This window comes from Rhinolophus sinicus, linkage group LG02, assembly GCF_036562045.2.
Source record: "Rhinolophus sinicus isolate RSC01 linkage group LG02, ASM3656204v1, whole genome shotgun sequence".
Classification (NCBI taxonomy): domain Eukaryota; kingdom Metazoa; phylum Chordata; class Mammalia; order Chiroptera; family Rhinolophidae; genus Rhinolophus; species Rhinolophus sinicus.
Window position 1 is genome coordinate 192,899,145 of NC_133752.1, and position 22,337 is coordinate 192,921,481.

The window sequence follows — 22,337 nt, forward strand, 5'->3', positions numbered from 1 at the left end:
ACATTTGCTGAGACCCAGCCTTGAGGGGTCTCCCTGCCCTGCCTTGCGCCCCTCTGCCCATGGCCCACAGTGGTGCTTGATGAATACCCAGGATGCCTTGCACACTTGGGTGGAAGTCACCACTCCACCGATGCCCTCAGAGCAGAAGGAACCCCTGGAAGAGCAGGAAGCCCGAGGAGGCCGCGCCTGGGAGCCATGAGCAAGAACATTAAGGGCTAGAGTTTGAAATGGCGGCAGAACCGCTGCAGGCAGAGTGGCAGGACACTAAGCTCAAGGTGAGCAAGGCTGGCGGGCTTCTGGTCACAGCTGAGGGGAGCAGGGCCGGAAGTTTTATGCCTGGGAGTAACGAGGCCAGGCATGGGACAGAGCAAGCCCACAGTGGCTTTGGGTATATGCATAGATGGTGGGGGTCGGAAGGATACAGGTGGGCGAAGTCCCAGGGACCATAGGTGGGTGTACACTGGCCGGGTGTGTACATGGACACACAGACCTGTGTAGACACGGAAAGAGGCCCGGGGTTATGCACGCACTGCGGTATAAAACCAGGCCTCACTATACTGTCACAGACGCGTGTACACATCGTCACAACCGCTGCACACGGTCACAGATGTGTGCACACAATCATGGGCACGGTACACGCAGATGTGCACAGTCATGCACACACAGGAACAGACCCGGTGGCACACTCTAGGTCACACAGACCCATGCACACTACAAAACACAGATGCACACACAGCAGTGGACACTCAGACCCATGCACACGCCAGACGTACACAGTCTGACCTGCCCCACCTCCCATCGCGCACACACCACCGCACAGAACGCGCTGGGCCGTGGGCCGGCGCACGCACGGTCACAGGCAGGGGCGCGCACACACACTCACACACACACATTTGATTGCACACGCGGGAGGCGCGGAGCGGCGGCGGCCCCAGACTGCGGTCCGAGGCGCCCCCAGCCCAGCGCCGCTGGCAGAGCCCGGCTGGCGGCGGCAGAGAGGGGGCGCGGTGGGGGCGGGGCGGGGGCCGGAGCCGCCCCAGCCGGGCGGGAGCAGGCACCTCTACGCGCCGCACTTGGGCCTCGCCTCCGCACCCCCCGCAAGCCTCCCGCGGGGCCCTCCCCCGCGCAGTCCGCTCGCCGACCCCCCGCCGCGGCCCCAGGGTGCAGCAAGGCAGCCGCGCCGGGCCCGCGGGACGGGGTGGAGGTGGGGGCGGGGGGCGGGGATCGGGGCCGGGCCGGGGCCGCGCAGCCTGCGATGCCGGGCTCCCGCCGCAGCCGCCGCCGCCGGAGCCCGGGATGGGGCGAGAGGCTGCGGCGGACGCCAGCATCTCCCCGCCGGGGGCCCCGGGGGCCGCGGAGCCGCCGCCGCCGCTGCTGCCGCCGCTGCTGAGACCCAGCGGGCGATGGGTGAGTTGACCCTGGCGTCCTGGGGGCCTGCGCCGCAGCCCCTCCATCCCGCACTCCCAGCCCTCCGCCTCCATCTCTGCGCCGCCTCCTCCGCGCTCCCGGCGCCCCCAGTCAAGGCTCCCACCGCCCCCTCCCGGAGTGTGACCTTTGGGGCCAGGGGCGGGAGCACCTAGTGAGGCTGGGGGGGTTGGGTGGGGGGCCGAGATGGGGGCAGGATGCAGGGGTTCTGGCGCCCCCTCCCCCAACCGGCTGCCCAGCGGAGCTTTCCCTGGCCCTGGAGGGCAGATCCTCTTCCCTCCGACCCCACTTCCCCGGCCCGGGGTGGTGGTGGGGGGCAGAGCCACGGGACTCGAGCCCTGCTTTGTGCGCTGCGTCCCCCACAAACCTCCGGTGCAGGGCGGGAGGTGGGAGGCCTCAGCGCCTGCGTTCCCCACCCCCCGACCCCCGGCTGCGGCGGTGTGGCTGCGGCCCAGGCGCAGTCTCGGTGCTGGGAGGGTGTAGGGACCGGACTGTGGCTGCCTGTGGGGACCAAGCACAGGGGAGTTGGGAGAGAACCCCCAACCCTTAGGGGGGAGGCTCCCGCCTTTTCCACTGCACTGCCCAGGACGGGGGAGGGAATCTGGCTGGGGGAGGGCGCTATAAATATCTGCAAATAGTGAGTTCTGGAACTGGAGGTGGGGAGAGGAGCGAGCCTGGGTGTATGGGGGTAGTGGGGTGTGCCTGAGCTGAGGTGCCAGGAGAAGCCGAGATGGGTCTCGGCCAACCTTGGTGGCCTGAGGTCGATTGACTCTCCTAGCCCTGGAAGATGCCCCAGAAGGGGTGTGGGCAGCAACACTACCCCACTGAGACCCCCTCATGGTCCTCTAGACTTTGCACTCTCCTCATCCCCAGAGCACTCCACTTTACTCTTGGGACACCAGTCAGGATCTGCCTTGATGGGGGCGTTGTGGGCACTGGTGTGTCACCACCAGGGGCAGTTACTAAAGATCCAGGCTTGGGGCCAACCGAGAGGATGGATGAAGGAGCAAGACCCACCCCACCAGCCCAGTTGGCAACTCTATGGAGTAATTAACGCTTCTTAACGCTAGGGAGATAGGTACAGGGTCCTAGGAAAGTTTGAAAGAGGGGCTGTCAGCCAGGGGGGAGAGAGAACTTGCTGGAAGAGATGATAACAGGAAGCTGGAAGAGTTTGTTCACTTGGTAGAGAAAGTGGGAAGGGCATTCTGCTCAAGGGAGTAGCATGAGCAAAAGCTCAGAGAGGGGGTGCCTGGTATATGTTGAGAGATGGAGCTGAGGAGTGGTGATGCACTGCCAAGTGGACAAAAAGAGAAGCCAGAGGAAGATGGGAGCCAAGGCCAAAGGGAAGGAGGCAGGTGGAGACAGGTGGTAGGCCACACTGGAGAGCTGGCACTCAGTCCTGACAGGGCTGAGAGTGACGCTGGCTGGCTCAGCGACTTCCCTTCTGAGGGTCTTTCTAGTGCCCCTGATGTGGTCAGGGCTGCTGGACCTACACTGGTGATCCGTTTTCTGTGGTAGTGGGACTGTCTCAGGCAGTCTGCTCTCTGAGCCTCAGTTTCCACATCTGTCAAATGGGGACAATCTTCCATAGTTGTGGAGAGAACTGCAGGAGATAATGCGTGTAGGGTGCCCCGCACCTGAGAAGTACTCGGTAAATGAGTGGCTGCTGCGTTGGTATTTTTACCTGTAAAACAGAGACAGCGATGCCAGCTGGCAGGCCAGGCTCACTTCACAGGCTGGTAGTGAGGATCATGTGAGGGCTGGATGTGACCCGGAGAGAGCCGAAGGCTGGGGGAACTGAGTGGCCAAGTCCTTGTAGGAGAAGACAGAAGCAGAGAGGAGTGGCGGGGGACAGGGTGGTCGGCACAGCCTCTTGCCCCTCTAGGCCCTCACCACCTTCTGGCCCCCAGCCATGGCATTCAAGGGACCCCGTTCTGCTTCCCAAGGCCAAAGCCTCTTTGTTCCCCATACTGCATGGTGCCCCCACCCCCACCCCAGCCAGCTCTAGTGGTGCAGGGCGACCAGGGCTCCCTTCTAGAAGTTTCTTCAGACATTCAGGTCAATGTCCCAAACACATTGTCCTCCGAGGACGGGCACTGTGCTGAGCAGCCAGGTGGAGAGGATGCGAGCCCCGCCCTCAGGAGATTAGAATCTAGTTGGGTAGCAGATATCACTGACACCCATGGTCTACCCAGCCCTGTGCTGGCTGCTTGGGGGCAGGAGGAAAGTCACAATAATTGTGTCATGAGGCAGTTAAATGCAGAAGTGAAAAAGGAAGGATTCCAGATCCAGTGGCCCTGGTTCGAATCCTGACCCTGATACTTCTTACTGTGTGACTATGGACTAGTGACTCTGCCTCTCTGTGCCTCAGTTTCCTTGTGTCTAAAATGGCAGCGACGTACACAGTTGCTCTTTGAACAACTTGGTTCAGTTTCTGGTGGGCATTCGCTGCTGTCCTTCCAGAATGAACCTCCTGATTGCTAGCCCCGCCTCCTCGGAGACTACACAGCCTGTCCCAGTGCATGCGTGGTCCATATCCCGGTGTCTTCCGTCCATGTGTGAGTCCCCATGGGCAGATGCCTGCCTTTCTTTGTGCATAGCTTGGCCAGGGGGCAGTGGTATGCTGGCACCTGGCTCTCTGATCAGCAGTGTTGGCCAATTTCTGTGGTGTAAATCTTTGCAGCAGGGCCCATTTCAAGCTGCTCACAGCTTAACGATCTCAAAATGGGAGTGGGTACACACCAGCTTCAGCACCCAGGCATTCAGTAGGTGCTTAATATATGATGGTTGAACAAGGAGGAAAAGGATTGTCGGTCAGATGGACTTGGGGAGCTGCCAGGCCGTACTGTAGTTGAGAGGGCCTTGCAGGGCCAGGTGCCAGACAGGCTGAAGGCGGGGCCAGAGACTACCCTGAATAAGTACCCAAGGTAGGACTGAGAGCAGAGGGAACAGAGGGCTGGTGTCTTCCTTTCCTGGGGCTCCACACTTCTGACCCTGCTTCACTCTTTAGCCTCTTCTCCTAGGGACTCCCCTTGACCTTGGCCTGGTCTTGGGGTTCTGCATGGAATGGTCCTGCTGGACCTGAAGCTTTAGCTGAACAGAGCTCTGAGATGTGGTCCAAACAAGTCCCAAACCCCAGATTCTATTCTTTTGCTTATGCTGTTCCCTCTGCCTGAATGTCTCTTTCACTCACCCCTTTCTCTGTCCTCTGAAACTCTGTCACCCATTAAAAGCTTCTTCCATGATCCCGGTCACCCACCCCACATCAAACAGCCCCTCCTCCCCCTTCTGTTGTGGCCCCAGCTTAGAGCCCCTCTCATGCACCTGCCCATGAACATAGTAATAGCTAACATTACTTGCATCTCTATAGCAACCCCTAACAGGTACCGTGATAACCCCCTTCGCGGATGAGGACGTTGAGGCACAGTGTCTTGTTAGCGCTGGCCCAGCCTTTACATCTTCGCTTGAGCAGAGTTCATGCAGAGAAGCCTGTGTGAGTCCTGGTCTCCTTGCTGTGGGCTCACAGAGCACCATCCCTGTTTCTTTAGTGTGTTTGTTATTGCTAGGCTGTGAGTTCCACAGGCCTACCTACTGGAGCTCAAATGCATGAGTGAGTGAAAGAATGATTCTCAGCCCTAGGGAGCAGTCCGGCACTTCTGTCCATTCCTGCTCCTTGCCCATCCCTCATGAAGGAGATTTACCCTTCAGAGGGCAGCCTCAGGCTACAGCACGGTGGTCGCAGGTACCCTGCCTGTGCCCATCTCTCAGAAGGGGAAAGCGAGGCTTAAGGAGGGGCTGGGACCTCCCACAGGCTGGAAGCAGGACTGGTGGAAGGGTAGTGGACCACCCTCCCATGGTCTTGAATGGGGCCCACAAGGGGGCCCAAGGCCTTGCCCGTAATCCAGGAAGTTAACAGTGTCCCAAAATAGTTTTCCTTTCACTGCCTGAAATGGAAATTTCCCTGTTGGAATGGAAATTCCTCACTTAATTTCATCTTTTTATTAATATGTAAATGGAATAATAGGAATCCTTCACACACCTAATTACTGTGCTGTTTTACAAATTTAAAGTTTACTAGGCTCAAGGTTTTGGAATTTCCCCCAGAGGTGGGGTGGCAGGTTGTCAGCCAGGACCTGGAAGGCCCCGGCCCCACTGGGGTCTCCTTAAGGCCTGCCATCCAGCTGCCCTCCTGGGCAGGCAGGCTGGGAACTTCCCAGAAGGAACAGCACAGATCCCGGTCTGAGCAATGGGGGGTGGGGTGGGGGTGCAGCCAGAGGCGGCTCCAGGGCTGTGGTTGACAGAGACCTGTGATGGATGACTTTCCAGGCTGTTCTCCCCACCCGACCTCCAAGTCGTAATAATTTGTTGCTATTTATCGAGCACTTACTATGTATCGAGCACTTACTATGTGCTGGGCGTTGGGCCAAGCACTTTGTCTGCATTACCCCAGTGATGCCTCCTAACTTCCCTAGAGGTAGGTACTGTTGTTTATCCCCATTTGGCAGTTTGAGAGGGCCTGGGACCCAGGGCTCAGGGCTGGGAAGTGGCAGGGCTGGGATTATATCCAGCCTGTAGGACCCCAGAGCCTGGTGGGGCTGCCTATGTAGGCCCCCTGGGTCAACCAGAGGGGACTACTCTCAGGCTTGGATGCCTGAGACAGCAACTTCACCCATGTCAGGGCCTCCAGGCCACCCTCCTTGGGGTCCTGGTGCCACACCCCTCCCATAGTCCTGGGGCCCTGCCTCGGGAAGCCCTGCTCAGCCTCACTTGAGAGGCTTGGGGAAAGTACCAATTTGCTAATCCCCACCCACCCTGCTGAGTCAGAATCCCACCCTGGGAGGGAGGGTGGAAGCCAGGTTTTAAAATGCTGCCCTGGGGATTCAGAGGCCTGTGGGCAAGAACCACTGCCCAGCCCCTGGAGGCCAGGCTGCCTTATGAGACCCTGCACACAGATCCTGTGACCCAGCCCTGTTTGCGTTCTTGGCCTCTGCTCCCTGCTCCCCCAACCCCCAGCTCTCTGCACACACCCTGCTGCCCCACCCCCATGCCCATAGCTTTTATCCAGGCACCTGCTGCTGTTATCTCCTCTGGGGAAAAGGTCCCTGCTGGCCATGGGTGCCCCAGAATTTGCTTAATGCTTTGGATAAATCCCTCCTGGCTGCCCTCCTTTTGCTACCTGGCTGAATTGTGGCTGGTGAATGATGGTGGCCAGGGAAGGGGAACAGGGAGAGCTCCTGAGACAGGGTAAGGGTTGGGTTCCCAGGCTGGGCACACGGCTCGCGCTGGGAAACTGTGCCTGACACGGGGAAGGCATTCGGTAAATATTATCTTAAGTGACTGTGAGAGTGGCAGGTGAGGGCCACTTCTGGAAACAAAACAGATTCGCTGGTTTAGGTGAAAAATCGAGAAGGTGCCTTCCCAATAAGCTGCTAGCGCTTTCCTGCATGATTTCATTTCAGTATTTCATGAGTTGTGGGCAGTGGTGCCAAAGTAGTTCTTGTTTCACTGTATGGAAACTGAGTCCCAGACAGAGGAGGTGACTTGCCAGGGTCACACAGTCAGGAGGTGATTCTGTGGGGCAGAGCCTGCCTGAGGATGAAAGCACCATGAGCCCGTGCAGAGCCTGCTGTTTACACAGCGCTTGCCTACCCATAATCTCCCTTCAGTTCTCACGTGGCTCGGAGGTGTGTCCCTCCTCTTCCATCTGTGTCCGTGTCCTTTGTCAGACCTGCACCTGAGGGCACCCTGCTTCTGTAGGGAGCTGTGGTGAGAGGAGAACCTCTGCCTAGGCCTGGGGGCGACATAAATGCAGCGACAGTGTTGGGAGCTCTGGTATCCATAGGTAGGGGTTGGGGAGCCCATGTGGCCAGTGGGGGCAGAGCCAGGCGTGAGCTCAGGCGTCGCATATGGTTTGGCCCCATCTGGTCCTTGGAACAGTCCAGGATGGTCTTTGGTCTTTAAGCGGAGGCCCATAGAGTGTGGGTGACCCATCCAAGGTCACACGCTGCTTGGCCAAGGTGAAGAGCAGAGAGGGTGAGGCTCTGCTACTGCCAGAAAGGTCAGGGGAACCTAGCAGGTGGGTTCTGGCTGTGCAGCCAGAACAGGGATACTGTTAGAATCACTAAGCAACAGGGCAACTGGCCCCAAAGGGCACCCAGGCAGACCCCCCCACTCCCAGGGGTGTCCAGGGACCAGGCTTCCTCAGGCTGGTTCTGGGGCCTGGCATGTTACCGCTGTCAGACATGTTTGGGGCCACATGTGAGCATGGGCAGTGGCCCTGTACCCACCACTGGCGGGAAGGTGACAGATACCCAGGCCACTGCCTCCTGACATTGGCATGTGGGGAGGGGCATTGCACTAGCACTCTACCCTGACTAGAAATCCAGGCACTGAGCTTTGCATGTACTAGCTCTCTGTCTGGAATGCCCTTCCCCTCCTCACCTGGCTCATCTGTTAAGACCCTTCTGGAAACCAAGCCTGACCCTCACCCCAAGGGTGAGGCTGACCCTCCTTGCCGGGGATTTCTGCCTGTCTGTCTCCATGTGATGGTGAGAACCTTGCAGGCAGGGCAGGTGTGTTGAGAGCCTGGTAGGACATGCCCGTGGAGTGAAGAAAGGACTGGGTCAGGAGCACTTGGATAGAGGTGACTCGGGCCAGCAGTAGGGCTTCCTGTCTGGATGACAAAGGGAGGGGCTTCTGCTAAAGACCAAGGGACCTCCCAGAAGCAACTGTAAGGTGCAGCCCAGCTCAGGTGGCTGTCACCTCATGCAAGCGAGAGCCAGCCTTGAGACCATGTGGCCAGCTGAACCCACCCAATTCACAAAGGGAACATTTGAGGCCCGGGGTGCTGGGGACTGACCCAAAGTGCCCTGGAGAGTGGCCATGGGTTCCCTTCGTAGTGCAGTGCGTAGGAGGAGAGCCCGGGGTGTAGTGCTGCATCCCTGCCCCCCACTTCTGTTCCAAGCTGGAGCGTTTCTCAACAGGATCCAAGTCAGGTCTCGGAGGGAGGGGAAGGAGCCGAAAGAGCGAAGTCCCCAGGGCTCAGGTGGCACTTTAGTCCTCCAGGGTGGAGGACAACGCTCCTTAGAGAAAATGCATGTTGCCCAAAAGCTGGCAGGAAATCCATGTCTATAGTTCATCCCAGCAGAAAGGTACGCAGGAAAAAAAAATGTGTGAGAGTGCAGTGTGTTAGGCCGAAGTATTAGCCCGGGGTGGCAGGGTGGTACGTGATACTGCCCTGTTTCTTTTGCTGTGATTTCCAGATATTCTAGAATGTATGATAAACCTTTACAACCAGAAGGAGGAAGTTATATTCTAAAGGAGAGAGGGGGGAAAAAGGGTGCCTTGAGAACAGCCAACTCCCCATTTGTTTAATTTTGGGGTCACTGCTTGTGTGCGGCCTCCAGAGGCACTGGCGGTGGGGTCTCACCACTGGGAGTTGCCCAGAACAGGTGTACCTGTGGCAAACAGCTTGTGTTTTTCTCATGCCCAGAAACTGGGTCAATGAGCGTCTGGGCCTGGGGCTACTGGGATGCAGTTTCCTTTCGAATTCCATCCATACCTCTAACGTTCTTCCTATGGCGCTGAACCAGCCTTATGAGACCCCCCCTACACCCCACGTTCCAGCCTTGGGGCCATGGCTGTTCTCTGCATGTGGCCCTCACGTTCCCACATAACCCTCCCAGCCAGTGCTGGCCTCACCTCCATCCCCGGTGCCCAGCGGCTGTGCTTCTCTGTTGACTGCCTTCCTTACCGACTTCCTTGAGGCGCCTTTCTGGCAGCCCTCCTGTAACATGGTCAAGTTCTCCCTGTGCTAATGGTGTTTGTAATCACAACGGAGCCCTGACCCTGGGTTGGAACTCAATCTCTGTCTCCCCCATGGCCCCTGACACTACCTGGTACAGAGGACTCATTCATTCATTCAGCAATTCTTCACTGAGTGCCTACTATGTGCCAGGGGCTGGGCTCAGTGCCAGGGGCACAGAGGTGCCCACTTCAGGGTATGACTATGTCTGTGTTTCCATGAGTATGTTTTGGGCTCATTCCCGCAAATGCACACAGCTCTGTCACATATGAATGCACGTTCCTTAGACGGTGCCCACGTGTAATCTTACTGGTACCTTGGGCATGCCTGGTTAATTTATTCAGCAAGTATTAATGGGGCACCTACCAGGTGCCAGGCCCGGACCCTGTTGGCCGAAGAACACAGAATGCGGCAGGCTGGAGATCCCAGGGTGCAGAACTTTCTATGAGAGGAAAACTTGGGGCCCAGACACCAGAACACAATGCCTAGAAAGTAGAACGCCTTGACTCAAACCAGAGAAGCTTCAAGAGGGAAATGGAGCAGCAAACCTAGACTGGGAGCCTTCTGGAAATGGAACGCTGGGGTCAGCTCGAGCCAAAGAGCAAGTCCTGTGCCCCAGAGGTGCAGAGAGGGAGGGGAGATCTTGAGCCTTACTGGCAGCCATGGGTGCTCGTGATCTCTGCTGAGCTTGGCCGGGTGAGGGCCCTCCTCACAGCCTGCTGGTGCCTGACCTTGGGCAGGTCGGGGCCCCTCTCCGAGCCTCAGTTTCCTCATCTGTGAAATGGGGTTGTGAGGATGAGGTGAGATGGAGCATAGGACTTGGTGCCCAGGGTCTCCCAGGAAGTTAGTGACATTGCTGAGACTGGGACTCGGGCCACCTGACTCCTGGAATGACCTCATTTTGTGGTGATGGTTTTGTCGCTGCTGTATCTCCATAGTGGGTGGCATGTTTGAACCCTTGAGGCCTGTTTTGGAACACTGGATCCAGCAGTTGGGAAGGACTAAGTAATTAGCGGAGCCAGAACACATTGTCCGCTCCCAAGGTACTAAGGAGTGGGGTCCCAGCGCCTGCAGCCCTACGTGGTGTCCCCTGCAGCCCTACATCGTGTCCCCTGCCACTTGTTGAGGGCTTACTGAGTGTCCCCAGTGGAAACAGGTCCTGACGCAAGGGGGCTGTGGCTCTTGAAGGCAGGGGTGGATGGAGAGTAACTGGGGAGGGAAAGAGAAAGGGCTTATTGTTCCAGCTCCAGGGAGGCTCCGCAGGTGCCCAGAGCCGCAGAGCCAAACAGCTGTGCCCCTGCCCCATGAGGACCACTCCCAGCAGGAGGTTAATTGTGGTGCTCAGGTTCCAGGCTCTGGGCCAGGTGCAGCCTCATCACCTCCCCAAATCCCTCCGAGGACCCTGCAGGTGAGGACCCTGCAGGCGGATCTTACCAGCCTCCCCTTTTATGCCTCTGCAAACAGTCTGGGGAAGGGTCGGGTTCTTGCCGGGGGTCCCAGAGCTGGGGTGGCAGAGCCAGAGTTCAAGCCCCTTCCTGCACTCAGCAGTGGCTCGTTGAGCACCTACTGCGTGCCAGGCACACAGCTGCGGTGGGGAGACTCCTAACCCACTCGAAGCCTTCACTTCATTTCCCACCCTCTTCCTTCCCGTGCCTCCTCCCGGCCATCGGCCATCATGTTGCTCAGAGGACTCTGAAGGCTGGAGTCATTTCCTGTCTCCCCTCTCTACCACTGCCACCTCACTGGAAGGGACCCTGAGAATTCATGTAGCTGAACCAGCTTATTGGAGTGTGCAAGCCCAGGTTGCACTGCAGGCAGGACTAGGAGCTGTGGCCACTTTTCCAAGCCCCAGACCAGGCCTGAGAGCCCAACAGCATTGACGGAAAGATGCAGGTATGTGGATTTGGGGGAGGGTCATTTATTCATTCAACAAACCAAGGTTGACACCTCCTTTGTGTCTGGCTGGGGACCCAGAAGAGTCGTGCGGAACAGCCCCTGTGTGGAGTGAAGGGCCCTGAGGGGCAGGCCAGGCAGGGTCTTTCCAAAGCCTGGGGTCGGGGGCTCTGGAGGAGGGGCATGCGGTCCAGCCGACTCCTTTGGGGACAGGCATGGGGACAGGGGAGTGGTGTAAGATCACACACAAACTTGTAGCTTCCTAGAGGGTTTGGACTTTATCCTGAGGACAGTGATTCCAAGCTGGGAGGGGCAGTGTCCGATGCGGCTTTTATTTGGTTCATGGGAACCAGGCTGGGAGTCCCTCAGGAAGGCTGCTGCTGTTGTCCAGGTGAGCATTGATGGTGGCACAACCGGTGTGGGACAGTGGCACTGGGAGAGGGGTGGGATTTGAGAAGTATCATGCGTGGAAAAACAGGGCTTGGTGATAGGTGTGCCAGGTCGGTGAGAGAGGGCATTAGGGTGGTTCGTGGCCTGGGCGGCTGGGTGGATGGTCACATCACTGATGGGGCCCAGAAGGAGGAACTTTGGGAATGCCCGAAATTGTCTGAGCGTCAGGCAAGGTCACGGTGCCAGGCTCAGGTCACGGGTTACTTGTTCCCGTTGTTGCAACAAGTGTTTGAGCCGGTTCTTTGTGCCTTGTTTTGCAGCGGAGGGTCCCAGGCAGGATGGGAACTGACTCTAGAGCCCAGGCCCCTGCCCTCCCTGTGGCCCTCTGGGCCCTCCCTGCCACTGGGTCTGGTCCTCTCTCTCCCTTACCCCAGCTGGCACTTGGGCCTTTCCAGGGCACAGGTGCACCTGCCACCTGCCGCCCTGTACACAAAGGGAGGTGCCCATGGAGTGCCGTTCTACTGCTGCCTAGGTGTGCAGGGACCTACCCCTGCCTGCATTCTGGAGGGGGGCACCCCACTGGGTGCAACACGTGGAACAAAGCCCTTCCCACCATTTGTTGGCCCTGTGCTAGCAGAGGCCTCATGAGGACAGAGGAGGGGTGGGGCATGCCCTCCGCTCCCTTCCCCCACCGTCTGGGCTGGAGATGGCGCTGAGGCACCACGCTGAAGTGGCCCTTTGTATATTGTCCCTGGAGGACAGGCAAGCCTGGTGGGAGGGGCTGGCACGGCCCGGGCAGCCCCGTGCTGAACTCAGCAGAGCTGGGGAACCGGGCTTTCTCTGGGCCACTGAAACGGGAGAGCGCCCTGCTAGGTGTGGGCATGCACTGGCCAGGACTGCTGCCCCAGGCACCCTCAAACTAGACAATACTTGTCACTCAGAATCTGTCATCACTTTTCATAAGAATTCTGTTGTCATTCAACAGCTCTTTATGGCGCTGCTTATCTGAGCCTGGCTTTGTCCTGGGGGTGGGGAGCAGTGGTGACCAGTGACCAAGGCCCACACTCGCACGAAACCCTCTTTCCTGTTGTTGACATTCGCAGTGAGCAGGATGTGGGTGGGAGAGGCAGACCACTAACACATAAACAGTGAGACAGACAGCTTCCCCAGTGAGGAGTGCTGTGGAACAGATGACCTGGGGAGGGGACGGCCACTTTAGCTGGCTGGTCAGGGAGGTCTCGCCGAGCAGGCGGCCAGTCAGATGGAGGGAACAGCCAGTGCGAGGACCCTGAGACAGGTGAACCTGGGGTGTGGGAGGGACAGAAAGGCAGGGACTGTGGCTAGGACCAAGTGGAGCAAAGGCAGAGACTAGCTTGGCAGGGCCTGTGGGCACAGAGCAGTTTGGATTTCATTCTGAGTGTGGAGCGGGGAGGAGGGTCATGGCGGGAGCATTGAGAGGGGGAACGTGGCCTGATGGGGACTTTGCAGTGACAGAATTTGTGGGGCCCAGTGCCAAATGAAAACGCAGGGCCCCTTGTTCAAAAATTAAGAATTTAAAGACAGGAAAAAAAAGGGGGGCAGGAGGGAGACCAGTGAGGAGGGGGTGGGGTTAGGTCCTAGGAGCATTTTGGAGGGAGGTGCTGACAGGGCTTGCCGTGCCCCCACCAGGCACACGGTGAGGCAGTGTGGAGATGGGGGCACAAGCCTCAGTTCAGCTCAGAGGACTGGTCTGTGTCCAGCAAGAGTCTTCGGATGTTACCCATGTTATCCGCATGAAGTAAGGGGCTGGGACGTCCCACATTGCAGACGGGGGCTTTGAGGCCTGGTGATATTAAGTAACCCGATTACATAGGGATTGGAGGAGGGGCCAGCGCAGGATTGGAATTCAGCTCCCTGTGAGTCCAGATTCCAGGGAGCTGCTGCCCCATCCCAGTGCCCCGCCCCCCTCTGCCTCCTGAGATTGGGGCTGGGGGCATCACACAAGGCCTGGGCCCAGAAATGAGTTTCCATTCTTGGAGAGGTAGGAAGCACCCAGCCCCAGCCTCACTGGCCTTGCTTTTCCTCATACTGTGTTTCCCCCAAAATAAGACCTACCCCGAAAACAAGCCCCAGGTAAGATCGTCAGCCAGACGGATGCATTTAGTACGTTATGACGATGTTCCAGAAGAAGATGACTTGACTGTATTTGAATACATGTAGATTGTTGTACATGAAAAACTAAGACATCCCCTGAAAATACGCCCTAATGCGTCTTTTGGAGCAAAAATTAATACGCGACCCGGTCTTATTTTTGGGGAAACACGGTAGTGAGCCCGAGAGGTGTGGGTGTTCTGATCTTCATCCCACAGATGTGTACACTAAGGCAGAGCGGGGCTGGGCCCTTCTCCTGGCCCCAGCCCCGCAGGGAGGCCGCTGCTGTTACCCACATGAGCATAAGGGGGGCACCGCCTTCTCCTCTCCGGTCAGGGCAGGGTGGATTATTCGGGTCTGGAGACTGAGTGGCTGGGAGGTGGGCAGGGAGCAGCAAGCCCCAGCTACAGGGGCCTCTGGGTTCCATAAGGATATGAGCGATAAGTGTACATGGGGCTTGACTCCGTCAACATTTGCCCAAGGACTGGCAGCGTGTCCCTATTTATGAATTGGAAGAAGCTGGGTTCTTCTACTTTTTTTAATCAGAAGCTCTGTTAATGATTAATCATCTGCTCAATTAATTATTACAGGATCATGCTGCTCTTCTCTAGCTGGACCCGGGTCTCTCTCTCTCCTTCCTTCTCCCTCCTGGCACCCTAAGCCACCCCTGCCCCTCCCAGCTATGGGTCCCAGCCAAGCTCTGCCTACAGAGATGACCAGGTCCCTGTGCTCTTGGGGGGGTCCCCCCACGCTGGGTGTCTTCTCAACTCTCCTCACTTGGACCTTCAACAACCCCACTGGGTGGACATTTTCCCATCTGACGGATGGAGACACTGAGGCACAGAGGGTAGTGAGAACTGCCCAAGGGTATGCCCTTCATCCACTGTGTGTTGGGCTCCAGGAGCAGGACTCAGGCACTCGCAGCCTATGGAGCAGGCAGACAGGGCAACGGGGAGCTTCTCTCCAGGCTGATGGGGGCTCCTGAGCAGGCTGGAGTTGAGGACAGCCCCCCACGTGAGGCAAGGGCTAAGGTGGGGTGTGAAGGAAGGGAGAGGGAGACCCTGGAATATGGGACAGCGTGTTTAAAGACCCCCAGTGCACCCACCCCCACCCCCGCCCTCCAGCAGCATGAATGTTCACAGCTCTAGCACGCAGTCCTCTTCTGAGCCAGATTTGTCTTCACTCTCTTAGGAGGACCCTGGAGAGGGTAATTCCAAACATAGGAATGAATGCCTTGCTAACAGTGCACACGGAGCCAGGCAGTGCAAGAGCTGTTTGGGGGGTCTCCTCTGGGCCCCCCAATTTCTCGTCTGTGGTCAGCCACACACAGTCCAGCCTCTCAGAGCCCCTCGCCCTGAATGCGCCCACCCCACAGGGCTGCTGAGCCCACGGCCCATGTGCAGGAGAACAGCAGTCAGGATTCAGACTGTGGACCCCACCGGTGGAGAGTTTACTTCCAGCTCTTTCACACGTACTCGGTCCTCTGTTTTTCATCTGTGTCCCACTGAAAATGTCCAGTAGCCCCTTAGGAGTCAGGGTACAGTTTATGGTGACCTTCTGCCCAGGGAGGGAGCAGGCGAGGCTCCAAGGGGACATAGGCCTGCGGGTCACCGAGCACCGGGCACTGACAGGCCCTCACCTGTGGATGGAAATCGCAAGCACTCCCGCCTCCCGGACACCTGGCATCAAGGAGTGGCTCCGGCTGGTGGAACGTCTCTCAGTGCTGCCTGGTTACCCCGTTGTACAAACGAGGAGACTGAGGCCCAGGGAGGGGAAGCAGCCTAGTTAGGAAGAGGTGGAGCCAGGAAACCAGCCCAGGTGAAGGGCAGAGCTGGCACCAGGCCAGGCCAAGGTCGGCTCCCCACATAGCCACCTAACTGCTGCCTGCACTGGGCCTGGGGGCGGGGGACAGCCTCCAGGGAGGAGACAGCTGCCAGGGAGCCATAAAGGGCTGGGAGTGCAGTGTAGCAACTGGAACGAGACACTGTGCCTGACCTGTGGCGTGCCACCCTGGGGTGCTGAGGCGGGTACCAGGTCAGGTGAGGGGAGAGTGGGCCTGGAGGGACCCAGGCAGGGGCCAGGCAGGGACTGAGGCAGAGTGGAGCGGTGGGGAGCGGAAAGCCCCAGGTCAGGGTCGGACACAGCGCTGCCACCCTCAGGGCAAGCCAGGCTGGTCACTTGGACTCTGCCATAGTAAGGGGGGTTGATATCGGTAAAATCAGAGAAGGAAGCTGAAGCCCTTCGTGCATGCTGCAGAGGGTGGCTGACCTGCCCTCCTTTCCCCATGTGGGCGTGAGGTTGGGGTATCCCCAGGCCATGCAGCTAGGCCGCTGGCTAGAGGCCAGGGTCAGGCAAACAGAAAGTCAACAGAAACCCCAGGGGTGGTGGGTGCAGCTGGTGTGGGAGCCTTCCCTGATCTTCTCTGAGTTCCGGGCCAGCAGGGCTGGGGTAAAAATAATAAGGGGCAGGAGGGAGATGGACATTGGGGAGGAGGAGCGTGTGGACAAGAGGGCAGCACAGTGGGCAGGGGCCAGCCTGGTGTGGGCCCCTGAGGGACTTCAAGCCTCACCTGGAGGTTTCCCTGCCTTGTAGAGCTGCTGACCCTCTTTAAGCTGTGGCAACCCAACACGGGGCCCTGTCCAGGGTGATCTGTGCCCGTTGGTATCTGGGCGCGGCGGGGGGGGGGGGGAAGGAAGGGCCCCTGGACTCCCTCGGCCTTTCAGAGGAAAACCCCTGCCTTTCTGAGATTGGTTGTAAATCACTGCAGCTTAGCCTGATGGAGCGCTGCCTGTGAGGGCTCACAGTCACAGGTGGAGAAGGCCCCTCAAGGGCCTAGGGGGGTTGTGTGAGGTCAGTTCTGCAGGGGACTTGCAAACGGCAGGCCCACGGTCCCCTGCTAGAGACCAGGGTAGACGTGAGAGGGGCCCTTGCTCTGGGCAAGGCTGAAGGCAGCCGCCTAGACCTTGTGTGGAAGTCCGGAGCGAGGACCCCAGCAGTGTGTGTGGTGTGCGTGCTGCTGCTGCCTGCTGAGTCTCAGGCAGGTCCCTCAGCACCCTGTGGCCATCTCCTCACTGCCCGGTCACTGGGAGGATAAAGGGAGTAAGGCAAGTGCAGTGTCTGGCACCCGGGCCACTCAGTAAGTGCCCACTGCCATGACGAAGGTGGTGATGATGGCGGCGCCATCTCCTGGGAGGAATGTTCCTGGCCCACTGCTCCCCAGCCCTGCCCAGCCCTGCCCAGCCCCACCCAGCTCTGCCCAACTAGAGCATTTGGCTGCAAACTTCTGTCCAAACAGCCCCTAAGGTGTGGAGAGTATCCTTGCTACCCCACGTGCCCCTCGCCAGACTCAGGACACCCTCCCCCCACTTCGCTGCACCACACTGGGGGTTTCCCAACACATGCCCCCCCCACCCCCCTGACGGAGCTCCATGGGGACCTCTTCCCCCCACCTTGCTCCCTGCTACACCCCAGCTCCCATGCTTAGGGCCGATCTCGCTCCACTCACCCACAGAGCTTTATCAGTTCCCCACTCCAGCCGTCCGCTTGCCAGTCTGGGATGTCAGGCTGCTCCCCCAGGGCTGTGTCCTTCCCTCTGCTCCCTCCATCACCCAGTATGTAACGAGGACCTCACTCTGCCCATGGCTCAGGCTGGGACACCAGGGCTGCTCCTTGGTCCCCAGCACACGGCTATGCTCCACAGAGCGTCCTCCCTCAGCTCATCCCCCTGTCTCCCCAACATCCTGCCCACCCCAGTCCTGCAGGCCTGGTGCAGTGGACCCAGCCCCCTGCCTCCCATCGCCCCAGTCTCATCTAAACCTACTTGGTCCAATTCGGTAGCTGCTAGCCACATGTGGCTGTTAAAACCAACATTTTATTTAAATTATAAGGTAGTTCCTCAGCCGCCCAGTCAATTTCAAGTGCGTCGGAGCCACAGGCAGCTACGAGTGACTGGTGTGTTGGCCAACGCAGGCCTAGATGTTTCTGCCACCACAGAGCATGCTACTGGACAGCTTTGGAATCTAACAGGTTGGTCACCCTGAGGCACAGACTGACCCTCTCGTTCTGCTCAGAACCTTCAGTGGCCTGGGGCTGAGGCCAGCCTCACCTGCACTCTGCCCCACCCCCTCTAAGTGGAAGCTGTGTGGGTTGCAGGCCCTGGAGAGCAGTGGCTTTGCGCAGGTAAGCAGAGGAATGCTCTGCAAGTTGCGGTATATTCAGAGCCTCAGTTTCCTCATCTGTAAAATGGGGATAACAATTCCTACCTCCAAGGATGGTTATGAGGATTAAGTATATGTAAAACCCCCAGCTGACAGCTGGCACATATTTAAGTGTGTGATAAGTGGTGACCATTGCATTCATTTGAATAAAGCAAGATGGGGGTACATCGAAAGGCCAGGGTCACAACAGCCATGAACCTCAGTGCTGGACGGAGCCACTGCAGGCTTCTGAGTACAGCCACCCTTTTGGCTGGTTCCTGAGGATAATTAATCTGTTTACCCTTCAGTGTTGTGCATAGTACATTCTGGGATGGTGGAAATGTTCTATATCTTCACTGCCCACGGGCCTCTGGGGACCAGAAGCTGATATCTTGGATGGGCCAGTGACTGGTAGAGAAAGGGGAGCAGGCCCCAGGGATCGAGGGCAGGTCCCAGCCTTGGGAACCAACTTTCCGGGCATGTGATCACTACTCTGTGGGAAAGTTCACAGGCAGCTGGCAGGAGCTGGGATCGGATGCAGTGGGGAGGGGTTTGGAGGAAGGACAGAGCCAGGGCGCACAGGAGCTGGTTCTGGAGCAGAGGGAGGGGTGGGGTTCCCCATGGAAAGGGCTTCTGGCCATGGGTGTTGTACTGAGCATTCAGCCAGCCCACACCCTGGATCTGAGCCAGCAGAGCCCTGTACCCAGGCAGGTGGGTACTCTGGTGGCACAGGTGCCCTGTCTTCCTGCAACACTGCCTGGCTGGTCTAAGAACTGTTCCCCAGTGTAGCTCCACCTCTCTACTCTGGGCCTTGGTTTTCTTGTCTGTGGCCGGGAGCAGCCACAGGTCCGACCTGCCTCATGGTGAGCAGGGCTTGCCAGGACTCTGGTCACCTGAAACAGATGGAGTCCTTGACCAAGCCTGGCCCTGCAAGCCAACTCCCTGTCTGTGGGAGTGTCAGGGAAGCAGAATTCCTGGGGACTGGGGGTCCTGCTACACCAGACCCTCGCACAGTGAGGCCATTCATGTTTCGCCTGCGGCAGGACCCCAAAATCTGCAGTCCTGCTGGGCTCCCAGTCTACTTGTCAGCAATGCAGGGTGCCTGGGGAGATCTTGGTTTCCATCTGTTTCATTCTCACTAGTCCCGTGTGGCTAAGCGAGTAGCTTCACCTCTCCAAGCCCCCATTTCCTCATTTACAAAGTGTAGACATAAGTGCATTCCTCCAGGGTTGTCCTGATGAATCAGCCCCTAATTTCTCTCCCACTCTCACAGCAGCAGTAGTGTCTGGCATGCAGCAAGGTCTCAGTAAATGTCCACCAGTAGCCTGGATAATGCATTGGCTGTAGAGTGACCCCTGCATGTAGGCTTGACCTTTGGAGCCCTGCCTGATGGATCTGCACCAAAGGAATGAATACAATGATGAGAAGTGAAGAAATAAACACAGTGTCCGTTGTTCCATGCATCTTGCCAGAACTCCAGAATCTGTGTGTTCTTAGCCACCCCCACTGTCTGTCTCTCCATGTGGGATCATGGAACTTCACATTGGAAGGACACTTATTTAGTCCCAGAGATGGGGGTAGTATAGAGGTCACGGTCACTGTCTTCTGACTCCTAAGATGCTGACTTGCTCTGCTTAGCCCCAAGGAAGGACCCGGAAGCAAAAGCAGAAACTCAAGGGAGACTGACTCAGGCCAATAGAAGGAAGAATTTCTAGCAGCCTAAAGGGCTGGGAATGGGCGGCACTAAGAATTGGACAAGCAGAAGCCAGATGGGCACTTGGCAGGGGCACTGGCCTGGGGCGAAGGTTTGGACAATATTCTTACTCGAGGACCCTTCAGACCCTGGGAGAGGAGTCTGGAGCCTCCGTGGGGCTCCAGATTCCCTGGGTTCTGGGCTCAGGTTTGGAAAGCCTGATGAGTCACTGAGAAATGCCCCGTAGGGGGGAGGGTGTCAGTCAATGAGTGGTAAGTGACCACAAACTGACCCAGTCCTTCAACAAAGCTGGCCAGGAGCCAGGCCTGGCATGTTCAGTTGGGTCATCTGCATTTGCTCATCTGGCAGGAAACCCAAATGGAAGGAAAGAAACAGGCATGTTTAGAGCATCTACCGAGTGCTGTGCTCCATGAAGGATGCTTTGACACCTCGGCTCATCCAGGTCTCCCACTGGACTGTAAAGGAGATGATGATGTCTTCTGTCTATACCTGTCTATACCTGAAGACTGAGGCTCAGAGAGGCTAAGTAACTTGCTTAAGGCCACACAGCTAGTAACTTACAGCACTGGGATTCAAACCAAATCCTCCTGACTTCCAGTAATACTGGAAGCCAATATTTACTGAACACCTACTGTATGCTTAGGCCCGGTTACAGGTCCTTGTTGTGAATTTGATTCTAACAACAACCCTATTAGATAGGGACTGCTATACGTCCATTTTATGGAGGGGGAAACTGAGGCATGGAGAGGTGGAATAATTTGCAAGGTCAGAGGCAGTTTTCAGTTCTGACATTGTAACCACTGGCCTACCCTGTGTCTCAGGAGCTGCTGGGCATGGCAGAGTTGGCTGCAGAGATACCCCTCCTGCTTTCTTCATGGAGATGGGCAGAGCCCTCAGGTCACATGTGGCAGGACTGGGGTGGGGGTGGAAGGTGGGCACAGGGAGGTGGACTTCAGCTCAAAATCAAGATGCCCTTTCAAGCAGATGAACTCTTGGAGAGGTGGTGAGGGTCCATCTGGTTTCTCCCAGGCTGTGAGTTTTAGATGGGCGGATTCCGGGAGTGGAGACTGACGGTGGGCTGGATGACATCTGAGATTTACCCTCATTGACATTCCAAGAGTGCTCTGAGCACTACTAGGTATTGGATGTATTTGCTGCTGGACACCGACCACACCTGGCCCCTTCTCCCCATTGGAGGAGTTCGCAGAGCTGAGGGATCAGTGTCATGAGGCAGGTGAGGAATGGGGCCAGGAGGTGGTGGACAGGAAAAGTGGGCATGAGGACAGCAGCCGCTGAACCACAGAAGAGGCTGGCAGGGGCCAGGGTTAGGCTTCTGGCAGGCGCCCCCAGGGCCGAGCTAGGAGCCTGGTCAGCGCAGGCGAGCTCAGGACCACGGAGAGCTCCCTGGGAGCCTCCTGTCACCAGCACCCCGGTGACAGCTGTCAGGTTGTCTGCACTAGGGAGGCTGCTCCTGCCTGGTCAGCTCCACAGTCACAGCCTGCAGTCTCCAGGGAGCACCTGTCCTCTCTCTCGCCAGGAGCCCCAACGCTGAGGTCATGGCTGGATTGTGGGGTTTGCTTCCCTCCCTCACCCATCAGCCTTCCAAGCAGAAGCCCAAGTGAAAAGGAACCAAAGAGAAGTGGAAAGAGGGAGGAAAGGATGAAAACTTGCCCAGCCGGGACCTTCCAGGCAGGGCATGGCCACGGCTGGCTGAAAGGCTGCAAGTCAGCACAGGCAGAGGAGGCCCAGGGCGGGCTGGTCTTGCTGCCATCCTGCGTCTGCATCAGCCTCAGCCTTCCTCATCCACCATGAACTGGCTACCAGGAAGCCTCTGGCCCATCCCTCGCCACATTCGCACACTCAGATGGGAGACCCAGGTCCCTGAGGCTGGGTGCAACTCCTGGAATATGTGAGGGTTCCTCTAGGGAGGTTCCCAGATTGCCTCACGTTCTTCCCTCCTTTCCCTGGAGCCCCAGGAAGCGGGGCAGCATTTCCCAGCCCGCCCACCCCCCATCAGGCTCCAGCTCTGCCTGGGCTCCACTTGCTGAGCCCCTCACTCTGCTCCTTGTTGCTCTGAGACAGGACAGCTCCCACTGGGGTCCCCGCCCTGCCAGGGCTCTCCTCCGAGCTTTTGTTCCAACGTTCCTCTCCTGCAAAGGCTCGCTACCTTCTGCCAGGCTGGGGAATAGCAACAGCAGTAAGAAGAGCTCAAACTTATCGGTGCTTACTATGTGCTAGGCACTTGATGTGGATTTTTATTGAACTCTTGTTGTGTAGATGAGAAAAGGCGGCACAGAAAGTAACCTGCCCAAGACTGTGCAGGAAGGCAGAGCCAGGGTCAGAACCGGGCAGTCCGGTTCCAGAGCATGCGCCTGGAAGGGACAGTGAGCTCGTTGGGCAGGCCCAGGGCAAGGCAGGGCGCTCTTGTTGAGCACTTGCTGTGTACCTCTCCTGCCCATGAGCTCTTAGTCCCACTTGGGAGACAGATGTCAGGGAAGATGAACCCAGCACAGCGAGCATTGGGAAGGGGACGGCTGGGGACGGGCCTTGCTGATTCGGTGACTAATTTGAAGTGGGCAGGGCAAGAATGATCACCCTCGGTTTTATAGATGGAGGAGTTAGCATCAGAGAGGCCAAGTGATTTGGAGGCTCAGGTTCCCAGTGGTCATATGAACCCAGAAGACGATGGTTCAGTGCTCTGTGCCAGCAGTCAGGAAGGGTTTGAGAGCGCTCAGTATGGGCTCTGGCCTGGGGTTCCAAGTGGCGCTGGCCCTGGCACCAAACA

General features: G+C 57.8%; 1 protein-coding gene across 4 annotated transcripts in view; it reads left to right on the plus strand.

The window, feature by feature from the left end:
• Positions 1–254: 254 nt before the first annotated feature.
• MGAT3 (beta-1,4-mannosyl-glycoprotein 4-beta-N-acetylglucosaminyltransferase) overlaps positions 255–22,337 on the plus strand; it is a 31,951-nt gene continuing 9,868 nt past the window's right edge. The window contains exon 1 of one of the 4 annotated variants that reach the window (XM_074326418.1): positions 255–275. The gene's annotated coding sequence lies outside the window, so the exon portion shown is untranslated. Of the gene's footprint in view, positions 276–1,207; positions 1,408–10,936; positions 11,123–11,446; positions 11,514–22,337 lie in introns of those variants that run through there. The other 3 variants (XM_074326417.1, XM_019734537.2, XM_019734538.2) reach the window with 3 other exon arrangements.